Source organism: Ruditapes philippinarum, unplaced genomic scaffold, assembly GCF_026571515.1.
Source record: "Ruditapes philippinarum isolate M1 unplaced genomic scaffold, ASM2657151v2 ctg840_1_1_1_1, whole genome shotgun sequence".
NCBI classification, from domain to species: domain Eukaryota; kingdom Metazoa; phylum Mollusca; class Bivalvia; order Venerida; family Veneridae; genus Ruditapes; species Ruditapes philippinarum.
The window spans coordinates 251,569-258,565 of record NW_026859573.1 but is presented as its reverse complement, the minus strand read 5'-3'; positions in this window follow the sequence as shown (position 1 = coordinate 258,565).

The following is a 6,997-nucleotide window of genomic DNA, read 5'->3' as shown; positions in this document are numbered from 1 at the left end:
TGACATCGATCTTTTTATAATTCGTTTCAGTGTGCAAATACAACTTCTTCATTTGTTTAGATATGATGGAAATCGAATGACTTCATCTGTCGTTTTCAAATGTAACCTTTAGAAGTTTTAAATATAGGTACTCATGCATAAAACTTTGTAAATAACTACCTTAACATCACACCTGTAAAGTTTGGTCAAAATCTACAAAGTTATATTTTGAGAAGATGTTGTGGATGCAGGCGACCGGTTTGATGGCAGACAAAAACCCATACGGTTTCTAATTTCTTTAGACCATGCATGGTTGCTCCGAACTGACCATTTACAGCAAAGTATAACCGTTGTATAATTAAACGTTTACCGTTGTCTATTTTATTCATTATAAATGCATGGTGGCTGATTTAAGCCATGTCTTATGTTCGCTTTTTTCCTCGAAAATGCTAAAAAGCGAAAACACGAAGAGACGACAAAGTCCAACTTTGTCGTCCCTTCGTGTTTTCGCATTTGCTGAAGAAGTGAAAATACGACATGGCGTAAATCATCCTGCATAGATATCGGAATATCGTAGAAATGACACCATAAAAATGGGTTAAAGCAGATATGAATACGATTATTTCTGTTTTATGAATGAAATACGAGGTGTTGAGATGATGTGAAATAAGCCATAAAAGCAATTTTGTAACAACGTAAGAAGTGTTTTGTCTAGTGCACAAAATACTTAATCACTGTTTCCTTACTTTTGACTTAAAATCATAAAACGCAAAGATAATTCAACTTTATGGTGAATAAGTACCGTTTAGTAAGTACTGTTTCGTGAGTACTGTTTTGTGAGTACTGTTTCGTGAGTACTGTTTCGAAAACTTGAACAGAACATCAAAAGTAACAAGCAATTATCAAACTATTGCAAGCAATACAAAAGTACCCAACAAAAATTATGTCAGCAACGATTTGAAGTGCCATGCCCTTCAATCATGTCATTCTGGAAAACCTGAATGGACTTTTGAGTTTAAAGTAAATAATCAGGGTTTAAAGTATCGACTTTTTCTTATTCTAAAGTCAAACAGATAAGAGAAAAAATATTGTTACAATAGTTAAGAATACTCCTAGAAACAAAATTTCAGTCTTTTGACAATCTTCAGAATTTGAATCGTGGTGCAAAAGTTCTGCTTTTGATTAAAAAAAATCTTTGAAACAAGAGCACCGTATGAGGTGTTAACGCTCGTCTGTAACAAAAAAAAACTAAGTTAAAAAGGGGTATACCTCCATAAATATAACTTATATGAGCCGTGTCATGACAAAACCAACATAGTGGGGTTGCGACCAGCATGGACCCAGACCAGCCTGCGCATCCGCGCAGTCTGATCAGGATCCATGCTGTTCGCTATCAGTTTCTCTACTTATAATAGGGTTTGTAATCGAACAGCATGGCTCCTGGTCAGACTGCGCGGATGCGCAGTCTGGTCTGGATACATGCTGGTCGCAAATCAATTATGTTGGTTTTGTCATGACGCGGCTCATATATGTCCTCTTGTCTAACAAATTGTCATGATAAACAAGCATTTCCATGTTTAATATTGATACCTTTAAAACTGTTTGAGTAAAAGGCTGCATTAAGGTAGTCTTACTGCAATGCTTTCCCGCCAAAAAATCAACATCGGCCAATATCGTAGCAAATCGGTTACTTCCGGAACTTATTTTTTATCGAAACTATTGGCATTAGATTGTTTACAATCACTCATCGTTAATCGCTATGTACGAGTACATGTACTTAATTCCGGTTATAAACGGTAAAAGATTATTGAATACCGAAGGTTTTGAAAAATAACGTTTTTGCACGACGACGACGCAGCGATTTCAATAACGAAATAGAGGAGCTAAAAACTGACACACATAAATCTCAATCAAATATACCACGAAATGATATCTGCATTCACACAATTTATTACAAGAAACAGTTGCCGACCAAAAATCCCAGTAATGTAAATCTTGAGCAATGAGCAAATTTAGAACATAATCCCAAAGTTTTGTATCAATCACTATTTCTGACCTTTCAAATATGACTGTGCCATTATATAAAACAAAACCGACTTACCCTTTATAGCATACAAACACTCACAAACTTTTAGCGATATACATGTAACATGTATTTTACTCTTGTTTAAATGGTGACTTCAATGCAATCTCTTTTGTATAAATCTTATGCAATTGTTTAGCTCGATTTTTTCATGAGCTTTCACGTGGAAAATCACGAGGAGTTGTCTATTTCGTTTTCAGTCCTTTACAGAAAACAGGTGTAAACTACTCAAAGTTTGCTAAGCACAAGGTTTTCCACATAGCATCGTGCATTCTACATCATATAATGTTATGATATTTACATTGTAAATCATATAGTAATGTATCGAGATTGTACCCTGTGTACACATAACCTGGAATGACGGGCCATTTCCACGTGCAAGTTGTGCAAACAAGGTGACCATGTATTTTGTCTTTATCACGTACCAACACTTGTAGGGTTCATTTTCCATTGAAATATTGAACATTTAAGGTTGAATAATATAAGAAAGCACTTATCAGAAGCAGGGTTGTGGCGGGAAGTTGTTATGGTGGAGCAAGGGGTTCGACATCATGTGGTTGGTGAGGTGTTTGGTGTGGACCATACGTTTATCACCCGAGCCTGGAACCAACAGCACGGTACACCTGTTAGACGACATGGTGGTGGCAGAACAAACTGACTACTGAGGCTGAGTAACGTTCTCTGGTCATCCAGGAACGAAAAAACCGTTTTGCAACTGCAATCCAACTTCGTTCTGACCTTCAAAATGCTGTAGGGATGCGTGTGACAACACAAACTATACGTACACGTTTGCAAGACAGTGGACTGCGATCGAGAAAACCATGTATAAGGTCCCGCTGTCTAGAGACTACTGCCGGCTTCGAAATGATTGGGCCATGGACCATGTTGGTTGAGGCAGTAGAGACTGGCGGCCTGTCCTCTTCACCGACGAGTCAAGGTTCTGTCTGGACTACACAGATAGGCTTGCTAGAGTATGGCGAAGGTCAGGGGAACGGTTCCATACGATAAACATTGCGGAACACGACCGGAACACGCCCCCGCACACCCAATGTCGTCAAAAAGTACTTGGAAAGACAGGGTATTACTCATTTGTCCGGCCCGATCCCCGGATCTTAATCCTTTGTCGACGAATGGAATACCATCCAACAAGCCGTCCTAAGAAACCTGATAGGGAGTTCGCAACGACGGTGCAAAGCTGTCATTGACATCACTGGATCACATACATGTACTCGCTATTAAAGCATGATAAGTCATTTGCAGATTTTTGGCGGCAAAAATGAGTTTTTTACAAATTCCACCATATCGGTCTAAAACACAATTCCCTTACAATCAAATCAAATCAAACATAAAAACACATTACATATGGTAACACATTCCTTAACCCTTTCCCTCATAAGCATATTGTGAAAAATGGCCGTTTTCATTGAAAAGCCTACTATTACAAAACACGACAGTACGATGATGAAAACGCGAAATCACGAAAATACGATGGTGAAAACGCGACAATACGATGGTGAAAACACGATAGTTTATCGCGTTTTCATCATCGTAGTATCGTACTGTCGCGTTTTCATCATCGTACTTTCGCGTTTTCATCATCGTACTTTCGCGTTTTCACCATCGTAGTTTCGTGATTTCGCGTTTTCACCATCGTACTATCGACTATCGCGTTTCAGAAAAACACATTCATAGGCAATGGCCCTAACGGCATTCCGTAATTTTGCGCTTAACGGCAACGCAAATAATTACTTAAGTTATTTAATTACTCTATATATTTCCCATTTTATAAAAAAACATGTACTGATATAAGAAAGGTAAATGGGATATTGATGTGTCCCGGGTATCAGGCATTAATCAATAATTTAACTGTGAACTGTGTAACAATTATTTATTTAGAAAACTTACCTAAATGAACTTTACTTTATCAGTGGGTTGTGAAATCTAGTACCAGTTGTTGACTTTAACAAGGCATAAAATGGAAAATGAACTGTGCATGGACTTTTTAACAACACACTTTAGCTCATTTAAACAGGTTATACCAATGATATTAGCTGCTGGTACTTTATGTGTACGAAATCCTTATCCGTGACACTTTAGCTGTAATTGTTTGTAAACAATATCCTTTTAATCTTGACTTTAAGCTGTCATAATTCCTTAAATGTTTGTATTTTTATGTAAAGTCTGATTTCCTCAGATGAAGAATGTAATTATCTAACAAACTGCCAAGTAACTTTGTTAAATCCCACATATTTCACTGTATTTTCCTTGAAATGTAATTTTCATGTGTTGGAAATTTACTGTAAGCCGCCATTTTGTACTTTGCATTATTGGCTATTTATAGCTATTGCATCGGTTAGTTTCTGTAAACACTAAGTAGGCAGAAGTTGTTTCGTTTTGGTACGCAAGAAATAACATTACAAAAGGTAGAGAATTTTTGGAAATAGTCATTATTGTATTTGCTTATAGCTCTATTATTGTTAAAATTTTCTCCATTAAAGTTAAGTTCAGTCCGATCAGTTTATGATCGTTTCCGATCAGTTTTGTCTGACAGCCGTCAACCATTTTTGGTTGTTGGTCGTTTTTCTACCATTCCAACCACTTTTGGGCAGTGGTTGGGCGTTTTCATATAAATACGGCGAAATCAGCCGTTTGGGTCAGTCTAGTTTTGTCTTTCTTAGAAGCAGCATCCCTTTACGCTGTCTTCTACTCTTAGAAAATTTGAAACATTAGAAATTTTGGCGGCCATTTAACTTAGTCACAAGTTAGTGTATAAATTCGTCTGCGGTCTAGCGCCATTAATTTTAGTAAGCAAGATTCTTTATAGAAAGACGATTTATTTACAAGATACTCATTTTATAAGAATTTACATCATAATTTGTTACTGTCTCGCAATATATAATTAATATTTATTGACTTTGAACATTATTTTCTGCTGTTATTGATAAATGATATAAGCGGCTACGGTTCACTGACTTGCATATATTTTTATGGAACGCCGTTAACGTCTTAATTTAATACGCGATTATATCAGCGAAATTTTGATTTAAATGCATCCTGTGCTATACTAAAGTAAATTATTCATAAGTATCATAAGTTAACAAACTCATAAGTTGTAATAACATCTAAATAACTGAACTCTGTGTGTATTTAATTACAAATGAACATTGCTCATCATTTTACAATAATTGTGACAGTTGCTTCTATAATAACTTATATATTATATTGTGTGTTGACATTAATTTATTTATACACAAAATAAATTTTGTTGAAGTGTACATCTGATTTGATCTACATTTTTAATATACATATCTGGTTCAACTGCTAGTAGAGGACTCATCTTCAAAGTCTTTGCCTAATTAATTCGAACCATAGAACCTACGTAGGAGTTAAAAAAAGCCTAATTAAGAGTTTATAACTCCTACGTAGGACGTTATTAAGTCCTACGTAGGAGTAAGTAAGTCCTACGTAGGAGTTAAAAAGTCCTACGTAGGAGTTTAAAAGTCCTACGTAGGAGTTTAAAAGTCCTACGTAGGAGTTATAAACTCCTAATTAGGCTTTTTTATCTCCTACGTAGGAGTTATCTTTTTTATAGAACATGTTATATTGGCACCAGGACGCTTCCGTACTGCCCACTCCTTTAACTCATCGGTATAAAACATTTGATCGGTGATTGGTAAATCGGTAGCTAGTCGGAGACAGACAAAGCATTAGTTTGGTGAGGTCGGGAGCGGTGTTTTGCATTATATATGTCTCTCAAGACAAACGATCAAAACGGTCGCTCATTTTGAAATGAACCTGTCGATTGGGGACATATCGTCCGTGTAACTAGACCATGAGGTCGTTGGCTTTAAACCACTAGCCCTTCGCCGCTGTGTGTTCGACCCCAGTCAGAAACTTAGAATTATCTCATGCGAGGAAACTAGCTTACGTACGTCACGTCGGTGGTTCTATTGATGTACCCGCTTGTGCCTGAAATAATGCCGGAAGTGGCACCTGAGGTCTTTCTCAACTAGTCAAGCTTGTTAGTGGTCATGTTACATTTACACTGTTGGTTCGACTTAATTAAACTCAAACCAAACCAAACAAAAACATTTGAAAGCTTTCCACAACTTATATCAATATTATTAAATTTATGAAATGAACAATTATTTAACCTGCTCTAGAATAAGATTAAAATACATACAATTTATATATATGGTAACCTATAATATGATTTACAGAAACAATTTTGAAATTTGTAAAATTGGAAATTATGAAAAATAGAACAGAACAGAATTTGATTTAGGCCACCAGCCCATAACATATACAATTGTAACATTAAAAAGATACAAAGTTATGTGGATACACTCATCAATACATTATAACAATTCACATAAATTACATTGTTGAAGATAAAATATAGACGTATCTAAATCAAAACTGCATAATCATCTTTTTTCGAATTGTTGCATGATAAACATAATTGGCAAGACTTTTTATAACATTTTCATTTTCACACGATAATAATATATTCAATTTGTGCTCTGTTGCACAAGTATATTTCTTAGCAATATAGTTTGCTCTTAAATCTGCATATACAGGACAGACTAGTAGAAAGTGAAATTCATTTTCAAATAATCCTAGGGAACATACTTTACAATTCCAATCATTCGTGTTAATTTTTCTATATGACTTTTTAGTCACTTCTAAATGTGAAAGCCCTGAACGTAATTGAGCGAAGCAATGTCTGAATTTCCTGATATTTAAAATAGATATATAAGTTTCTTGGTCATATTTTTTTAAAACGATTATACAATGAGAGACAATCACTAGAATCTAACTTGCTATACCATCCTTGCAAATAATTATCCTTAAGTCTTTGACAAAACAAATGGAGAAACAATCTTTCATTTTGAACTCCTTGGTTCAACCAAACGTGCCCAAACCCATTACTAC